At 53.7% G+C, this 19,719-nt stretch overlaps 1 protein-coding gene across 8 annotated transcripts in view; it reads left to right on the forward strand.

Annotated features, from left to right (window-relative positions):
* SH3BP4 (SH3 domain binding protein 4) overlaps positions 1-19,719 on the forward strand; it is a 98,703-nt gene that overhangs the window by 39,030 nt on the left and 39,954 nt on the right. For 3 of the 8 annotated variants that reach the window (XM_059884540.1, XM_059884543.1, XM_005204956.5), the window contains exon 2: positions 2,669-2,743. The exons of 1 other annotated variant lie outside the window; for it this stretch is intronic. The gene's annotated coding sequence lies outside the window, so the exon portion shown is untranslated. Of the gene's footprint in view, positions 1-2,668; positions 2,744-6,808; positions 6,870-9,855; positions 9,916-19,719 lie in introns of those variants that run through there. 4 more of the 8 variants (XM_059884541.1, XM_024989083.2, XM_059884542.1 and 1 more) reach the window with 4 other exon arrangements.

Below are 19,719 nucleotides of genomic sequence, written 5' to 3' on the forward strand. Positions count from 1 at the left end.
TATCTAGGAACCTTCCAGGGATCCCTATGAGGGAACAGAGCTTCAGGAGCCTGCTGCAGTGAGCAAGAGAAAAGCCCAGTGGTTTCCTAGGCTCTTGCCCAAAATGCTGAGTGATCCAGCACTTAAAGCTGCATTGACTGAGGATGCTGTAATTGGAATGGGAGAGGAAACGCATTCCTCCCCTCTTCATAAAGTCCTCCCCTTCTCATAAAAGACTTGGTGGTGGTCTCCTCTGGTTGCGCAGAGCACACAGCTATTTTGCATCTGGGAAATGGGCTTTAGGGAGAGCCGTGATGTAGATGTGGGAAGTAGAGGCTTTTTATTACTAGAGATGCTCTTTGCATGAGACTCTGTGGCCTTGCCAACCCCCGACCCCTTCTCGCCCTTCCTGAAGGGCCTGCAGGTGGACCCATGCAGAGGTAAGAGGCTCAGCAGAGTGGGCACCTGGACAGGAGGGAGGGTAGAAAGTCCTGTCCCCCCAGCCTAGATGCCGGGGAGAGGATGGTTTATAAAGCAAAGGAGACACCCAAGTTCTTAGACTGGTGCATGTGTGCGTGCTAAGTCGCTTCAGTCATGTCCGACTCTTTGTGACCCCAGGGACTGTAGCCCGCCAGACTCCTCTGTCCATGGGATTCTCCAAGCAAGAATACTGGAGTGGGTTGCCATTTACCTCCTCTAGGGGATCTTCCCAACCCAGGGATCAATTCTGCCTCTCCTGCATCTCGAGCGTTGGCAGGCAGGTTCTTTACCACTAGTGCCACCTGGGAAGCCCCTCAGGCTGATACAGTGACTTAAAAAAAAAAGAGATGTATGCTATTCACACCATAGAGCAAACTGGAAAGATTAGAGAAGTCTGAACAAGCATCGAAAGTGAAACTGAAAGTCGCTCAGTCGTGTCCGACTCTTTGCCACCCCCATGGACTATGCAGTCCATGGAATTCTCCAGGCCAGAATATCTTCCCAACCCAGGGATCGAACCCAGGTCTCCCACATTGCAGGCTGATTCTTTACCAGCTGATCCACAAGGGAAGCCCAAGAATACTAGGATGGGTAGCCTATCCCTTCTCCAGCAGATCTTCCCGACCCAGGAATCGAACCAGGGTCTCCTGCATTGCAGGCGGATTCTTTACTAACTGAGCCACCAGGGAACAAGCATTAAAATACCAAAAACCCACTTCTGAGAGGCCACCCCTGCACTGTTTCATTCCCCCCAGGCCTTTTCAGTACTTCCGCTCCTTTCAAAGTGACGAGGTTCTCATCTGCCCTGTCTAGACTGTCTTTGGGGTCCCGCGAGCAACTCGATGGCACGCCAAGGTCTGCAGATGCACCCAGAATCCAGGTGATGGGTGGACAGCGGCCTGTGCATCCTGAGCCTTGAACGTCCTACCCCACCTGCATTTTCTGAACTTCTCAGGGTCTGAATCTTTAGTCACGTTCAGATATGTTTCCTCAGGTTGTTGCTGCCTCTTTGTAGCATTCGTTGATTTCACTGGGGTTTTTCCTTTTGCCTTTGTGTGTCCAGCGTTCCTTGTGCGTTAGGTCTGTCTCTACCTTAAGAGTTAAGTGTACAAGTGCTGGGTTTTCTCTTTCCTTCTGGTTGATTTCCTTCCACGCCTCCCAGCCCGTCCTCTCACCTTTCTGTGCATCTGGAATTCATTTCGCCATGGAAGCCCCGGAGGAAACAGTGCTATGGAGACCAGCCAGCTGCCCCAGCATCTCGGGATAATTCTTGCCCTCCTGTGATGCTCCTTGTGATTGCATGTGGACTGATAACGTGGCCGAGGGTCTGTTCCAGGGGAGGTCAGTGATTTAGGGAAGGTGCCCAGGATGGGATTTCCTCCTCCTGTTTCACAGGCTGGCCGGATGCGGGGCTCCTGTAAATCCTGGAGCAGCTGTTACTCCCGTCCAGAAGGCCAGGGTGTCGTGCCACGATGGTACCTTCGATCCCACCGTCCATCATCACCCTTGTTTAAGGAACCTGTTGCGGACGTGGGCTCCTTGGTTACTGTTAGTCACCGCCTCCTAAGTGACCAGCAAGTGGGGAGGAAACCCCACTGCTGGCAAGCCATCAAGGAATCCATCTCTTGGGTCTAGCTGATAAGATTATTCTGTTGAGTCTGCACTGCCTATCTCTGCAGAAGTAATAGCAGGTGAGGGAAGACAATACAGCCTTGAGAAGAAACAAGCCCAAAATGCCCTCGTGGTGCCTGGGCTCCCGGAAGCCAACTGTGGTGCAGGTTACTGGGGTGCACTCTTGGGGTCAGACCCTTTGGAAGGGACCTGAGGTTGGGGATGCAGAGGGTAACCCTTGAGACCCCACAGATGCTCCAGCCCTGGACAGCCCTTTCCCACTTGTCCGGGTTGGGTAGGAGGTGGGGGGCATCCTTTTACGGCAGAGTGGCTGCCCCAGCGGGGCTGTGACCTGGTGGAGGAGGGCCTCTTTCTGGGAGGGGGTTCTAGAAAGCCGGCCACGCACCTGGCGGCCAGAATGGAAAGGGTTCCAGGGCAGATTCCAGCATCCACCACCACCCTCATCTTCCCTGGTAAACGCAGTGGCCAGCGTAATTGGCTCCAGATGTGGAAGAGCCTTGGAGGAAAGAGGTGGAAATGAGTTCTTCAGCAGCACAAGACTCTGGCTCTCAGTCTCAGTTCCCCTTTTGTCTTGCAGCGTCTTCCTTCTCTGGACAGAAGGCTGCGTCCTGGGGCTGGTGCTCTGACGTCAGGGAGCTGGGGCCGGTGGCAGGTAAGCGATGCGGGCAGGGCGCCTGAGTTTGTCCCCCACCAGGGCCTGTCCCGCGGAGGGGGTGGCGTCACCCTCTGGAGAGGGTGTGCCCGGAGTTCCTGCGAGCCGCTCAGGAGGGAGAAGTCGCTTCCCCGAGACCCTGCAGTACCGTCCATCCCCCCGCACAGGCCTGTCTTCACCTCCTCCTCGTCAGCGCTCCACGTGCCTGCAGGAGGTCAGAGGTCACCGGCATTCCTGGCACGGGCAAGTTCCCGGAACAGCTTCGGGTTTCTGTTTACCTCGGTGACTTCCCTCTGTGTCCACCGATGACACGTTCTCTCTCTGCCCAGAAACCAGCCGGGCAGCTTGTCTGCCTCCCTGACAGCGGGGGGACGGAGCCCAGGTTGGCTGTCCTGTGTGTTTGCACAAAGAAGCTTTATTCTTAAAGCTGGAGAGGTTCCGAGCTTCCCAAACAATGGCCACCAGTGATGAGATGCGATGCCTTTGGCTCTGTGTGGCCCTGGGACAGGTGTGTCCTGGGAAAGGAGTGTGAGGTTGGCAGAAAACGTGAGCAGGAAGCTTTAGCCACTGCTCAGGAGGAAGGAGTTGGCAGAAAGAAGGGAGAGTGAATGGTGGCCGGGTAGAACGTTCTCAGATATTTTCTCCACTGTTCTTGATCTTTATCCCCATGACCTGCAATAATAGTAGGAAAAACCATCTATTGTACAATCAGCTGGGTCAGATTATCTAGGTAACATGGTGCAGACTTCATGTTTAAAAACAAAGGAGACTTTCCAACTCGGGGTGAAAAGGATCAGATATAATGAAAGGGGGTCATTTGCAGACACAAGTTGAAGAAGGGGGTTGAGATGGAAGAGCCCAGACCCTGCTGCCTTGTAGAGTCAAATGTTAGTTGCTCAGTCATGTCCAACTCTTTGTGACCCCATGGACTGTAGCCCACCAGACTCCTCTGTCCCTGGAATGCTCCATGCAAGAAGACTGGAGTGGGTTCCCATTCCTTTCTCAAGGGGATCTTCCTGACCCAGAGATTGAACCCAGAACTTCTGCATTGCAGGCAGATTCTTTACCATTTGAGCCACCAGGGAAGCCAGGAAATCCTTGCAGGACCCAGTTGAATAATAAAAGCTGTTCCGGATAAAGTGTCTGAATAAGTGCAGGTTATCCTTAAATCCTGTATGTCTTCTGTTCCCTGGGAGGCAGCTGATTGGATTTTGTTTCAGCTTTCACCGCCCCCCCCCCCACACACCTTTTATATCATATCTTTTTGTTTTCCAGTATCAGCCTTTGCTATAAAGAAAGAATGTTGCAGGAGGTTTGCAGGTTATGACCCTGGGGCTTTTAATAGTGGGTGAGGAATTCAGGAGTGTTCTGGTCCCCACTGAGGTCTTAGGGACTTAAAATACCTCTGCCCAGGAAGTGGCTGTCAGCAAGCCTTTGCCCTGGAGGTTGCGATCTGTTTGGGTTTGCAGTGAAACCCAGTGAAAGGCATCCACATTCCTCGCATTCTTTTGGACTGGCATTGGCCGGAAAGCTGGGGTTTCTGAACTCAAACAGCAAGCATGTGGCTTGGCTCTTCTCTGGAGATAACCCTGGTAGATACCAGGGATGGTGTGGCTGGGCTCCCTGCCCTGTGGCCCCCCTCCCCAGGTTACCCCCTCTGGGTTTGAATTGAGGACACAGCTTGGCCGGGGTGGACCCCTCGAGCAAAGCAGGAGGTCAACAGGGAGCTCTACTTAGGACCCCTTTTCAGCTCCAACAGTTTCCTGGGTGTCATTTATGTGGTTTGCTTTTTCTGGGAGTGAGCCAGGGTACCCAGGGCATCAGGACCCCTGGGAAGAGGAAGCAGGGTGGGTGGGCCTTGCCCCCGGGGTCTCCATCCTGTCGTTAAGGGCTCCCAGAGAGGGGCTCACACCTCTCCTGGCCATGGAGATGGCAGACAGCCGTGGGGGCTTTAGGGAGTGGATGTGTGTCTCCCAGCATTTAAAGAGACCACCCACTGGCCATGGCCAGAAAGGGATCCTCACACATTTGGCCAATTTTTGTGGCTTTTTCCCCCCTACAGAAAACACACAAATGAAGTGTTTTCTCTTTGCTTCTTAATGTTCAAGATCTGATTTGTCCTAAGTTCATTGTGAGGAGGGGCATCAAGGGGTTTTGTGAAAGTGCTAGTCACTCAGTCGTGTCTGACTCTTTGCGACCCCATGGACTGTAGCCCACCAGGCTCCTCTGTCCATGGAATTCCCCAGGCAAGAATACCGGAGTGGGTAGCCATCCCCTTCTCTAGGGGATGTTCCCGACCCAGGGATCCAGCCCAGGTCTCCCGCATTGCCGAATGATTCTTTACTGTCTGAGCCACCAGTGCCTAATTTTGTGATTTGCATGTAGTTCCACCCACGTGGAATTACATACACATTGGGTTTCTCAGGTGGCGATAGTGGTAAAGAACCCGCCTGCCAATGCAGGAGACTTAAGAGACGCTGGTTTGATCCTTAGGTCGAAGATCCCCTAGAGAAGGGCATGGCAACCCACTCTAATATTCTCGCCTGGAGAATCCCATGGATAGCGGAGCCCGACGGGCTACAGTCCGTGGGGTCGCACAGAGTCGGGCACAACTGAAGCGACTTAGTACTTCACTCTCCACTCACGTGGCGTCAGGTTCTTTACCTGTTACTGATCCCCTGTTACCGCCACCAGAAATCATTTATTAAAAGGCCAGTGGATGCTGCTGTTCAAAGGTGATGGAGCAGGTGAGGGAGCAGGAATGATGCCTGATTCCAGTTCCCTTCACTTTAAGACTCGTGTGAAGGACCAGCGTAACCGGCAAATAGCAGAACTTGGCCTGAGTATGCCAACCAAAGAGGGGCTCAGCGGGAGACCAGGGTCAAGGCCAGTTCCCATGATCCTGCCAATGGCCATGGAGGCGGGAGCTCCAGCCTCGCTCACCTGTTGTCTGCATGTTAGGTCTCCTGCCGCCCAGGAACACGTCCTGTCCATTTTACAGACAAGAAGCCAGGCTCAGAGAGTGCCCCATTCAAGTTCAGGTTCAGAGGGTTATTAATAAGCTTGTTTGTGTGTACCAAGTCATCCTTCCTTACTGGGAGGACACATGAGCTATGGGGCCAGTATCCCCAAGTCCCCCTCTGGCCAGTAGAAATCACTTGTGAATCAAACAGGTTAAAGTTTTTCTCTTAAAACTGTAAATTTACTTAAAAATCAAGGCTGCAGTTAGGAAGTGAGTTGGGTGGTCTCAAAGATCGGTGCTGTCTAGCTGCATGGACCTGTCCACCCTCCCTGTAGGGAGTGCCTTGGCCAAGGTCTCGTCCACGTGGACACTCAGACAGATTCTTGCTCTTCAGGGGTTACTTTTCAGACTGTGTATCGCCAGATTTTCTGATTAGGTGAGCTTGGGTTTTGGGACATGAAATTTGCATAGCATTCAACTAACCATTTGAAAGTATACAGTTCAGTTGGCATTTAGTGCACAGTGTCGTGTGACCAGCACCTCTCTGGTCTCAGAACCTTTCCATCACCTCAGAAGAAGACCCCCGCTCCCCCTCAGGGCCTACTCCTGTTGCCCCCTGCCCTCCTGCCCTGCCACTAAGGGGTTAACTCTTGAGGTTTGAATTGGACGGTTTTCCTGCAGCCAAGGCCAGCATCCTTAACTGCAGACACCCAGGCCTGCAGGCCGCCCCCTGGAGGTGAGGCCTGTCATCACAGGGGATCAGCAGCTGGACCACTGCAGGGACCTGGCCACACATCGCTTGAATGTGAAGCGGTGCTCAGCCTCTTTGGGAAGCTCTGCATGAGTGAGCCTCAGTCACATCGGGGCTGCCTCATTAAATTAAAAATATTTATTAAAATAAGTTTAAATTTTATATTAAATAAAAATTAAAAACCTCATATTGACCGTGAGGTCAGGGGCCACCAGAGTGAAGTCCGGGGAATGCGGGCGGGTGAGAACCCTGAGTACTTGGGCAGAGGCACTAAACGGAAAACAGCCTCTGTGGTCTTACAGGCCTTGCGTTTTAGTTTCCTCACCAGCCTGCGTTTTCACTCTTCTTAAAGCAGGCGTGGCATGGGGACCGCTGAGACATTTTTGACATACTTGAGGCCATGGAGATAAAAGGTGAGTGGAAGAAAGACCCCGCAGTTGTTTATTTCCAGAGCCTTCCAGTCTCCTGCTGAAACCTGCGTAGGCTACAAAGCACTTTCCAATCTAATCAGAAACCCCCCGGGTCCCCATCCCTGGCTGGAGTTTTCCCCTTTCGTTCATCTGTTTTTTGAAGTTGACTGGGCCAGCTGCAACTCAGGAAGGACAGAGTGAATGTGTTTCATTCCTGGGTCAGAAAAATGTCTATTTGGAGTCAGAAAAACATCTCTGCCAAAAACTTACAGCTTTAATCTTTTCCAGGCAGAGACAGATTTCAATAATGAGCACAAGCATTTTGCATAAACTAATTTCCTTGAAACTCGGTTTCCTCACCTGTAAAGACGGAGCCCAGGTCAGAAGGTTCTCAGATAAAAAGAAATGGAATAGGCACTCCAGCTTGCTCAAGAGAAACAGCGGGAGGGTTGTTGGAAACATCCAGAGGTCAAGCCCCCAGATCAGAGGTCAAGCCCCCAGATCGCAGAGGACCTGGGAACCAGGGTTGGAGAAATGAAACCGCTTTTCAGGAATTGTGTGGCGTGTTCCCCGGTCACCCGGCCTCTGTCGCTCAGCCAGCGTGCAGAGGAATGGCCGCCAGCCACGGTCCGGCAGTCTGTGAGCAGGACCTGCCCCGGGGTGCTTTTGCCCTTCTCAGCTCCCTGCTCTTGGAAGTGGGCTGGGGCCCGCTGACCCTTTGGAGCAGGTCCTCAGTTGCTGGGTCTGGAGGCAGATGGTGGATTGGCTGACCTGCAAGTGGGGTCCGTTGCTGGTCCATCAGAGGGAGGGGACAAGGCCATGGGGTGTCCAGGCTGGAGGAGCGCCTGGACCAGGCAGTGAAGCGCCCAGCAGAGTGAGGAGAGGCGAGCTTTCACCCTCCCCCGGGCCTTTATGCAAATGTACCTCCCCTCCCTCCTTCCCTCTCTCTCTCCCTCCCATCCTCCTTGTTTCCTTCCCTTTTGCCTCCCTCCTTCTGAGGTTGCCACCCCACCAGATGGGTAAGCCATTTAACCTCCCAGGGACTCCCTTGGCGTGTGTCTGTATCTAGGGGCCCCCGAGCATCAGTCACTGAACATGTCACTGATGTGGCCCCAGGGCTGCCCTGCCCCAGACACTTCACACAGTTTCTCAAGCCCTTCGCCCTGGCTCCTAGAGGACAGGACACCCCCCCACCCCCAATTCCTGGGCAGCCCTGGACTTTGGGTTCCATAAACCTGATTCTTCCCGCTTCATCATTGCCCACCATCAATCCTGTTTACATTTGCTGTTTTTCTGTGTGAACATAGAGCCTCATCTCTGCCTTTGGTTTTTTTTTAAAGTAATTGTGAAAAGCATTGATTGATGCTGTAGGTGTGCTTGGGGTGTCACCGTGGTCTGAGCCTCGGCCCCTTGAACATCATCTTCATCAATAGCAGGCGTGTCCCCATGGGACTTCTAGCAGCCTATTGAGAGGGTCCTTAAGGTCCCAACATGTCAAGCAAAACTTTACAGATATAGCTGGTTTTCTAAAGAGAAAGCCCATAGCCCTTGTTAGATTCCTCTGTCCCACCCCTGAAAATCAGATGCTCTGCGGGTGTTTGACAGGAAGCCAGGGTCCGGGCCACCAGCAGGCTGTCCGTGGGTTGGTGGCTGGAGAGAGGGGGCCCTCCTGAACTGTCAGTCTGCATGGTGCTCAGGTTTGAGGGCCGTGGGAAGAGGAATTTGGGAATGGGCTCTCAGGGGAGGTGGGCTTCTGATGCACCGTGTGTGCGGTCTGGGCCTGTTGTGGATTTGGCCGAGGAGGTTTCAGGGAGGAGACGGTATTGCGCAGTGCTCGAAGAGCTCTTCCATAGGTTCACTGTTGAAATTTTGCAGAGTGCTTTACAGTTTGCAGAGCTCTCGGATTTGTTCTTGACCTTTTGACCTTCTCCCAGAGGTGATGCCAGGCCAGGTAGGGCTCCATGGCCTCCTCTTACCGATGAGGGAGGTGGTGCTTCGGAAGCCCAACCGTGATTAATGGGAGCTTAGAGCAGCCTCTGACCCCAACACTAGTACACAGCTCCCCACAGCGACAAGAGCTGGGATCAGATGGTGGGAGGCTAGGCAGGGTTCTTGAACTGTCCATCAGCGGGACACATCCCAGAGTCCAAGTAAGGCCAGGATGGACACTGCTTCTACCTGGGATCTCTACATTTCCAAAGGACGTAACGTAACTCGAGAACCAGTCATCTGTATTTGTCGGGAGGCAGGTTGGCATGCATCGCTAGGAAATAGTTTGCCCTCCCTGTGTTGCAGGATAGAGAGTGGAGCCCGAGAGGATGGTCACATCCCAGGTCACGTCTGAGTCCTTGGGACGACCGCTGGATGTGGGATCTTGGCTTCTTGCGGGAAAGAAATCAAGAGTGAGCCATGGTAAAGAGGAAAAAGGTTTATCCAGGGAGATGCACACTCCATAGACAGAGGGTGGGCCGTCTCAGAAGGTGAGGGGCATCCAAGGTATGGGGTTGTCGGTTATGTGTTGTTGTTGTTGTTCAGTCGCTAAGTTGTGTCCGACTCTTTTCGACCCCCTGGACTGCAGCATTCCAAGTTTCCCTGTCCTTCACCATTTTCCGGAGCTTGCTCAGACTTATGTCTGTTGAGTCAATGATGCCATCCAGCCATCTCATCCTCTGTTGCCCCCTTATACTCCTGTCTTCAGTCTTTCCCAGCATCAGGATTTTTTCCAGTGAGTCAGCTCTTCACTTCAGGTGGCCAAAGTATTGGAGCTTCAGCTTCAGCATCAGTCCATCCAGTGAATATTCAGGGTTGATTTCCTTTAGGATTGATGGGTTTGATCTCCTTGAGAGTCCAAGGAACTCTCAAGGGGTGGTAATTTCGTAGGCTAATGAGTGGGAGGAGTATTCTAGCTGTTTGGGGGACGGGGTGGGGATTTCCAGGAATTGAGCCACCCCACCTTTTTATGATTAAATTTCTTTATTTTTAATTGAAGGATAACTGCTCTACAATATTGTGATGGTTTCTGCCATACAGCAACATGCGTCAGCCATGGGTACGCATACGCCCCCTCCCCCTGAACCTCCGTCCCACCTCCCTCTCCTTCCCGCCCGTCTGGGTTCTGGAGCCCTGGTCTGGGTCCTGGAGCCACACAGCCAGTTTCCGATGGCTATCTGTTTTGCATATGGTAATGTATGCGTTTCCATGTTCCTGTCTCTATACATCCCACCCTTTCCTCCCTCCCCAACCCCCACGTGTCTACAAGTCTGTTCTCTATGTCTGTATCTCCACTGCTGCCCTTCAGATAGGCTCATCACTGTTCCTCAACATAGTTCTGAAGTCCTAGCTATGGCAGGCAGAGGAAAAAAAAGAAATAAAAAGAATCCACATTGGAAAAGAAGTAAAACTCTCATCTGTTTGCAGATGACTTGATACTATACATAGAAAACCCTAAAGATCCTATCAGAAAATTACTAGCGCTGATCAGTGAATTTGGTAAAGTTGCAGGATACAAAATCAATACACAGAAATCACTTGCTTTCCTATACACTAACAATGAAAAATCAGAAAGAGAAATTCAGGAATCAATCCCATTTACCATTGCAAGGAAAAGAAGAAAATGCCTAGGAATAAACCTAGGAATAAACTTACCTAAGGAGACGAAAGAGCTGCATACAGAGTCATAGTATGACTCTGATGAAAGACATCAAAGACGACTCCCCGACTTTCTGACCTTTTATGCTCGGCCTTGGCGCTCTCGTGACGCCTGTGGGTGGGGGTGTGTGGTTTAGGTTGCTGGTGTGCTACAGCGAGCGTATTCTGTGGCTCGAGGTCTAGTGGAGGGCCACTTGTCTGCCGTCTTGGACCTCGTTGGTTCCAATCAGTGTATGTTGTGTCCTCGGACTACGTCATTTTCCTAAACCCTACCCGCTTCCTGTCTCAGTTGGGATGCTCAGTTTCTGCAGGAAGTCTTCAGGGTACCACTCATGAGTGAGCTCCCATGGACAGGCTCCTGTGTGCTGACTCCCCTCGTGTCCTTTCTGCACCTGCTGGGAGGTCGGCCTGGGGGTTCATCTGGAACCACTGCATGGGGTGGGCTCGCTTGCCTCCAGTAGAAAGACCAGGCTGGACAGGAGGTCAGGGGAGATCGGGGTGGTCGCTCCCTGGATCCCCAGTACCTGCCTCCCTATCCCTTCCTTCCTACTGTCATTACTCTGGGGTCTCCCTACACTCGCTGCCCCCCTTCCCCTCATCTCACTGTCATTCAGTTCAGTTCAGTTCAGTCGTTCGGTCGTGTCTAACTCTGCGATCCAAAGCAAAGGACAGGCGGCAGGTGGTGGAGGGGGGCAGGCCTCACCCTCCCCATCTCTCCCTGCTCTGTTCCTACTGATGATGCTGCTGCTGCCTTCCTTTCTCTTTTGTTTTTCCTTTTCCTATGCTCTTGGGCACGTTCAGAAAACCTCGTAAGGGCTACCTGCTGCTTCAAAGATATCGTACCTGACGTTTCTGGGGTTTGATAAAGGAGAGATCAACCAGAAATCTCTGTCGTAGCATCTTTATGAGAAACAAAGTATATTCTCTTTCATTTTTAATGATTTTTAACTGTGATGCGAAAACCTTCCAGAAAAGAAACCAGCAGGCTGGAGGCAACCGGGACTGCGGGGTGTTCAGAACCGCGGGTCTCACGCTGAGGTGCCACCCAGGGCTGCTGGCCCGGATTTCCGCCTGGCCAGTGTGCCCACAGAGACGCAAGCCCGTCCAGGGATGGCGGTGTTGGTCCAGGTTGCCGCGAGCCTCCAGCACCACCTCTTCGTCCCATGGCCCTGCCTGTGGTCTCAGAGGGTCTGAGACCGAAGGGGACGGTGGAGGAGGAAGGTGCCAGGGGAGCGGGCAGGGATAGCAGCAAGTGGTCCACGTGATATCCCCGGGATAGGATGAAGGTTTGGGGCCCACACAGATTCTGTGGACAAGTTGGTTCCCCAAATCTCTTTCATTCCCTCTACTGACCGAACCTGTTCTAAAGGTTTAAATTAGTTGGTAAAGCCTGTAGCCCAGGGCCTGGCCCATGGTAAAGGGCGTTATCTTCCTAGTTAGGATTCAAACGATTTCTGTTTTCCTAGGGTCAAGGAGGACTCATACCTGAGAAATTGAGTAGGGGGTCCAGACCACAGGCAGTATATTGAGGTGATGCGTGGGAAATTCCCAAAAGGAGGGGATGGATGCGGAGGGGAGCCCGCCAGAGAGCAGGTGCGTCCGGAGAAGGACCAGGAGGCTGCGGTCTCAGGACCGAGTGGACCAAATCCGGTGTGCCCCCTGCCTCTGCAAATCAGGTTTCCTCGGAGCCCAGCCGCGCACACTGTCTGTGGCTGTGTCTGCCTTTGCAGGGCGGAGCTGAATGGTTCGAGTGGAGGCCATGTGGTCCACAGAGCCTGCGGTCTTCCCCGCCTGGCCCTTTCCAGCAAGGGTGTCCCCAGGGGCCATCTGGCAGCGTCTGGAGACGCTTCTGTCATCACAGCTGAGGCAGTGGTGGGGGGCTCCTGGCATCCAGTGGGTAGAGGTGGGCGTGCTGCTGGGATGCACTTGGATGGGCCCCATGACGAAAAATGATCCCGCCCCAAATGTCGGTAGGACCAAGGTTGAGAAACACTGCCATCCAGAAGAGCATTTCTGTTTCAACTCCAGAACTGACCGGCTGGGGGAGATGGGTGGTGCCCTCTGCTAGGATAGGGATGCAGGAGAAGGGGCAGTGGTCTCAGACCAGCGGGGGAAGGACCTGGCTGTCTGGCCCTGTGGTGGCCATCCTGAGGGCATGGGCAGGTACTGCAGAGACCAGGCTTCAGACATCAGCAGAGACTAGGCGGTCCCTCCCCACCCTGTCCCCAGAGGTGGCCTGGCAGTGGCCAGACCCCAAGGAGAATGTGCCTAGTGATGAAGCAGAAGGGCAGGGATGGACATTGGGGACAGGGGGCACTCTAGGGGCCGGCAGAGGAGGAGAAAGCATGGAAGGACGGGGGAGGACCAGCCTTGGAGGTGCGAGAGGAGACCTGCGGGACAGGCCTCGCAGGCTGGCTCAGAGCAGGGATAGCGGTCAGTGTGCGAAAGCCACCCGGGGAGACGCATGTGGGCAAACGCCCTCGGGACCTGGAGCTCCCGTGGCCTTATCAACTCCAATGAGAACAGGGCGTCCAGGCCTTGAGGCGGGAGCGGCTTTGGGGGCAGTGAGGGGGCAGCCAGGGAGGGTGTTTGTGAGCAGAAAGGCGCTGGCACCAGCCAGCCAGCCAGGAGCCCTGGGCTCAGGCCAGCAGCTGGTGCTGTAGGCAAGGGGGCCCGAAGCTGCCTGGGGCTCCAGTCCAAGCCCAGGCCCGGCAGGACGGAGCACAGAGACCTCATGTGGACCAGGGGAGGGGGAAGGATGGGGCGGGGCAGCAGGGCGAAGGTGCTGCTGAGAATCCTCTAGACAGCCGAGTGCGAGCGCTAAGCAGAGAAAGCAGAGGATGGGAACTACCGAGGCGCTGCCCCTTCTGCCCATGGGTGATTCTTTTCTCCTCTCGATGCTTTTTCTGACCTTCTGTATAAAATAATCACCCTCTGGGAGGCGAAAGGAAAGCTCCTCCCCGACTGCCCTCTGGCTCCAGGTCACAGTCTTCCCCGCACCGGCCAAGCTCTTGCGTCACCCTCAGAACTGGAAGGAAATTAGCCGATTATCAAAAGGCCAGGGGCCTGGCTTCCAAGGCCTCTGGGGCACTCAGTCTCCGCGCAGGAAAGCTGCTGGGTCGGTCGGGTTCTGTTTCATCCCTGCCTGGTGCAGACGGGTAGCAGAAGCTCAGCGGACAAACAGGGTGGTTTCACACCAGGCTTGCAAATGTGTGTGGTTAGTGGCTCAGTTGTGTCCGACTCTCTGCGACCCCATGGACTGTAGCCCGCCAGGCTCCTCTGTCCATGGGGTTCTCCAGGCAAGAATACTGAAGTGGGTTGCCATTTCCTTCTCCAGGGGATCTTTCTGACCCAGGGTTGGAAACCTGGTCTCCTGCATTGCAGGTAGATTCTTTACCATCTGAGTCACTAGGGAAGCCCCTGCTAATGTATGCATTAATTAAAAAAAAAAGAAACGCACCAAGCGGACATTTGGGCTGTCCTGTCAGCTCTGCCCCAGAAGCCCAGCTTGAGGGTCCTGCTCTGGTCTCCAGGAGCCAGGCTGCTGTCGGCCCAGTGGGCAGCAGGGAGGAACAGCTGGTGGTCCTGGAATTGTCTAGAAAAGGGCTTCTCCAGCTCAGCCATCCTTGTGTTGGGCTCACACCAGCCTCGGGTTCATGGGCTCCCCCTTCAGCCACCCAGCTGGGATCCTTGGACCAGAGACCTCGGTTTTCCCAACCGTTCGATGGGGGAATAATGTCTGTGTCATGGGGTGGCTATCACATGTAAATCAGTGAGCACAGAAGCACTGAGAATGATAACGCCTGGCACGCACCCAACAAATGCCCTCCGAGCGGCGGGGTTGGGGGGTGATAGGCAAGTCTTTACAGATTGACAGCGATTTGTGGCAACCTTGCATCAAGCCAAGTCTCCTGGCGTCTTTTTTCCAGCAGCAGGTCCTCACTTTGTGTCTCTGTTACGTTTCGGTAATGCTTGATTTCTAACTTTTTATCACTTTTTAAATTAAATATTTCAAATAATAGCTACTATATTTGTTCTAAGCGTCTGTGATCTATGATCTTTGATGTGACCTTGGCAAAAAGACAGTTCAGGGAAGGCTCAGGTGATGGTTAGCGTTTTGTAGCAATAAAAAATCTTTTTAAATTAAGGCATGCACTTTTTTTTTTGACAGTACTATCATATACTCACTCGGGTTCGATCCCTGGGTTGGGAACGTCCCCTGGAGAAGGGGATGGCAATCCACTCCAGTATTCTTGCCTGGAGAATCCAATGGACAGAGGACCATAGCAGACCACAGTCCATGGGGTCACAAAGAGTTGCACACGACTGAGCGATTAACACTTTCACTTTCAGCTCTGAGTCTTAGCGGGGTGGTGGAGAGGGATGGGAGAGAGACGGTCGTATCAGAGCTTCATAAACTGTATGGCACAATAGACTGTGGTGTAGTGTAAAACCAACTTAGATGCTCTGGGAAACCAAAAAACTCACGTCAGCGGTCCCCAGCCTTTTTCTTACCAGGGACCGGTTTCATGGAAGACAGTTTTTCCCTGGATCTGGCATTGGCAGGGTTGGGGGGTGGGTGGTGGATGGTTTGGGGATGATCCAAGGGCTTCGCTGGTGGCTCAGATGGTAAAGCTTCTGCCTGCAGTGCAGGAGACCTGGGTTGGGAACGTCCCCTGGAGAATGGAATGGCAACCCACTCCAGTATTCTTGCCCGGAGAATCCCGTGGACAGAGGAGTGTGGCGGGCTACGGTCCATGGGGTCGCACAGAGTCACACACGACTGAGCAACTTCATTTCACTTTCAAGCACATTACAGTTCCACCTCAGATCATCAGGCATTCAGTTCAGTTCAGTTCAGTTGCTCAGTCGTGTCCAACTCTTTGTGATCCCATGGACTGCAGCACACCAGGCCTCCCTGTCCATCACCAACTCCCAGAGTTTACTCAAACTCATGTCTGTTGAGTTGGTGATGCCATCCAACCATCTCATCTTCTGTCATCCCCTTCTCCTCCTGCCTTCAATCTTGCCCAGCACCAGGGTCTTTTCCAATGAGTCAGCTCTACGCATCAGGTGGCCAAAGTATTGGAGCTTCAGCTTCGGCATCAGTCCTTCCAATGAATATTCAGGACTGATCTCCTTTAGGATGGACTGTTGGATATCCTTGCAGTCCAAGGCATTAGAGTCCATCAGGCATTAGAGTCTCACAAGAAGCAAGCCACCTAGATCCCTCACACGAAGTTCACAAGAGGGTTCAAGCTCCTGCGAGAATCTAACGTGGCCACTGATCTGACAGGAGGCAGCGCTCAGGTGGTAATGCGAGTGATGGAGGACAGTTATAAATGCAGATGAAGCTTTGCTCGCTTGTCTGCTGCTCACCAGCTGTGCAGCCTGGTTCCTAACAGGCCGTGGACCAGAGCGGTACAACTTTGGGGGTGGGGTACCTACTTCTGGAGTTGATGATGGACAAGGAGGCCTGGCGTGCTGCGGTTCATGGGTCGGACATGACTGAGTGACTAAACTGAACTGAACCCTTATTCATGTGACTTACTGCATCTTTTTTTTTAAGTTTCTCTTTTAAAAAAAATTTTATTTGTTTATTCTGGCTGTGCTGGGTCTGCATTGCTGCGTGTGCTTCTCTCTAGCTGCAGCAGGCGGGGCTACTCTCTAGCTGCGGTGCGTGGTTTTCTCATTGTGGTGGCTTCACGGGCCCTAGGATGCGCGGGCTTCAGTGGCTCTGGTTCCCGGGCCCCAGAACACAGGCTGTAGAGTTGTGGCACACGGGCTTAATTGCCCTGCGGCATGTGCGATCTTCCTGGATCAGGGGTTGAACCCACATCTCCTGCATTGGCAGGCGGACTCTATACCGCTGAGCCAGCACGGAAGCCCGCCTCTGTTTGTCCTGCCGCTGGCTTTATTGCCAAGGTCTTGCACCGAACCTGCGTGTCTCAGGGGTCTGCCCCTTTCTCAAGGCTGCATAACAAGTGACCATAAGTGTCCTGGCTTAGAACAACAGAAGTGGGTTCTCTCGAGCCTGGAGGCCGCAGGTCTGAGATGAGACGTCTACAGGGCCAGATTTCCTCTGAGGACTCCTCCTCATAGCTCTGGACATTCACTCCCCATCTCCATGCCCAGCAGCTTGAGCTTCATCGCTGCAGTCTCTGTCCCATCTTCCCAGTTATCTTCCCCTCATGTGTCTGTGTCTCCTTATCCCAAGGTCCCTCTTCTTACAGGGACACCAGAGATTGGATGTAGGGCCTGCCCTAAACCATTGTAACCTCATTTTAACTTGATCACGTCCGCAGAGACCCAGCTTCCAAACGTCAAATTCACAGGTACTATGGTTTAGGATTCCAGCGCCCCTTTTTGGGGGGACACCATTCAACCGCCTGTAGTGGGCGTGGTTGGCTGTTTTAACCTGTATCGTGGTTTCTGTTGTAGTTCAGTGTCTTCCTCATTTCTGTGAGCCCTCTACGGCAGGCTGGTCTTGCTCCTCTCTGTGTTCTAACGTAGCAGCTCGCATAGTGCAGGGCAAGGCTCAGTGCCCCTGTCGTCAGTGACTGACACTAGGGAGGATGCCGCTCCTGATAACCTTCCCGTTTTCAGGACAGAAATCTGCACTAGACAGAGGTGAAGAAGGCTGGGAACACGAGACGTCTCGGTTGGAGAGGCAGCCCACTATGCACTGTGAGATGGGAGCAACCCACAAACCCTTGGTTGGTGAAAGGACTACTTACTGAGTGATGCTATCTGCCAAGGAGGCTGAAGGTGCTTGCTGACACCGAGCTCTTGGCCTGGCTGGAGATGCAAGCAGTTAAAAGAGCTATCTCGTGAAGTGATCAGTCCTATAGTAGGGGAGCGTGGGGCGCAGGGGCTGGTGACCACAGACGTGGTGTTGACTCAGAATGCAGCCTGCTGGCTTATGGACTTTGGACACCCCTCGGACTTCTGGTGGGTCCCGTCTGCTCTAGCCAGGAGCCAGCCTGCCTCCTCCCACTCCCCTGGCCTGCTGCCCCTACCCTGTCCCTTGTTCCTCGATGTCCAGGGTCTGAGTGTCCCCAGAAAGTCACACCTACCAAAAGCTCAGAGTATGACTTTATCTAGAAGTAGGGTCTTTGCAGATGTAATTGACTTGAAGTCTGTGTGTATGCTCAGTCGCTCAGTCATGTCTGATTCTTTGCAATCCCAGGGACTGTAGCCCATCAGCCTCCTCTGCCCATGGGAGTCTCGACAAGAATACTGGAGTGGGTTGCCATGCCCTTCTCCAGGGGATCTTCCCAACCCAAGGATCAAACCTGAATCTTCCACAGCAGCTGCACTGATAGGCAGATGCTTGGCCACTGAGCCACCAGGGGTGGGCCCTAATCCCGTGACTGGTGTCCTCAGAAGACAGCGTGTGGACACACAGGAAAGAGGGCCACGGGACGATAGAGGCAGATTGCAGGGGCATCTACGAGCCGAGGAAAGACCAGGCTTGCCCATGAAGCCACAAGCCAAGAGGGAGCCTAGAACACGCTCATCCCAGAGCCTCTGGGAGCATGCCCACAGAGACCCTGATTTCAGACCTTCAGCGTCCAGGACTGGGGGAGGATGGTTTCTTGGTTTTAAGCCGCCCAGTTTGTGGTTATTTTTTACACCAGCCCTGGGAACCCGCGCATCTGGGCCTCGCTGACCCCAGGACACCTGGGTGAGGTTTTGGCTCAAGGTTTCTGCAAAGATTTCCTTTGAAGAATGTGTCCTGCTTCTAAAAATAAAACCTTGCCTGCCCCTGGGGCCCTCCTGTTACAGGGAGTTCTCCCCAGTGCTTGGCCTTGTGTTTCTGTGATCCGCTTCACTTCAGACTCAGGCCCAGAGACGTTTGGTTGCATCTGTTCTGCAGGCAGCAATAGCCACACCGGGAGTCGGGGTTGAAGGCTACGCGAAGGTGCTGGAATTCCTGGGACCGCTTCAGTCTGCTCCTTCATGGGCCGTCTCTCTGGCCTTTGTTACTTACCTGTTAAAATGCACCTTGATCCTTTCAAGGTCAAAATGCTCTTTTGGGCACAGTGGCCGGTGCATTCGCAGAGCTGCTATCACCTGCCCTGCGGGCTTGTGCCCCGCGTGGAAGGAGTCACTTGAGGGTCCCGTGTGCAGCTTGTGTGCGCCTGCAGAACTCGCCTCCAGGACTTAGTGCCGTGAGTGTGTACACTCAGGACCTTGTGAGTAACACCCAGAAAGTGCCGCTGCCCCTGGGTGCTTTGGTGATGGAGTTGGGGTTAGGGTCAGTGACAGCAGAGGTCCAGGGAGGATTTGTTAAAGGGTAGGTGGGTTTGGTCAGGCTTAAAAGAGTCAGAGAGCATCTTCCAGGTAAGGTGAGCGGCGCGCCTGGCTGAGCGTGCAGAGTTTGGGGAGGGGGCCTGTTCTCTGGTCTTTAGGACCTGCAGCTCGAGGCTTGGGGTTGGGGGGAATGAAGCCAGTGGTATCTCGGGGGTTGAGCAAGTGGGCTTTCTTCTGAGTAGTAAGGCCGTACAGATATTGAGGGATCTGGAGGACCTTGGAGAAGGCTAGGTCCTGAATAGGGAGAGAGAGCTTGGTTGGGGCTTGAGGAGGCCAGGATGTGGGGTTGGCGGGGGTGACCTTGGACTGCCATTCACAGCGGGGGCTGAGCGATCGGGGTCTGGGTTCTAAAGGAAGGACTGTTGTAGACTCTTTGACTGAGAGGTGAGTCTGGGCTGCACAGAGACCCTCTGCCCTGTGTGTGCGTTGGGAGTGCGTGAGCTTTGAAAATGTGCTGCTGAATCTCTGGGTGGGACCGTGTTAGTCCAACGCCTCCCCAGGTGGTTGTCATTGACATCCAGGGTGGGAAAACTGTCAGGGGGAGCCCCTTGGGGCCCAGGGGTGCCGGCCGTGGCCATGGGGTGGAGGTTGAGACTGAAATGCAAGGGCAGGAGCCAGAGAGAGGCGGAAACACATGACCCGGCAGCTCGGTTTTAAAGGTAAAGGAAGAGGATAAATAACGTTAATAACAGTAGCCCTCAGCAGGGACGGTGGTTCTCAGAGGGGTGATATTGGGGGACACGTGGTGGTGCTTGGAGTTGGGTTGTCTAGGGGAGATGCTCCCGGCTTCTGGGGGTGGGGGCCCAAGGATGCTGCCAGAAGTCCCGCAGGGCACCCCACCCCCGCCAGGCCCCACCCAACCACACACACACACACACAGAGTGGTCCC

The sequence above is a fragment of the Bos taurus genome, chromosome 3 (genome assembly GCF_002263795.3).
Source record: "Bos taurus isolate L1 Dominette 01449 registration number 42190680 breed Hereford chromosome 3, ARS-UCD2.0, whole genome shotgun sequence".
In the NCBI taxonomy this organism is placed as follows: domain Eukaryota; kingdom Metazoa; phylum Chordata; class Mammalia; order Artiodactyla; family Bovidae; genus Bos; species Bos taurus.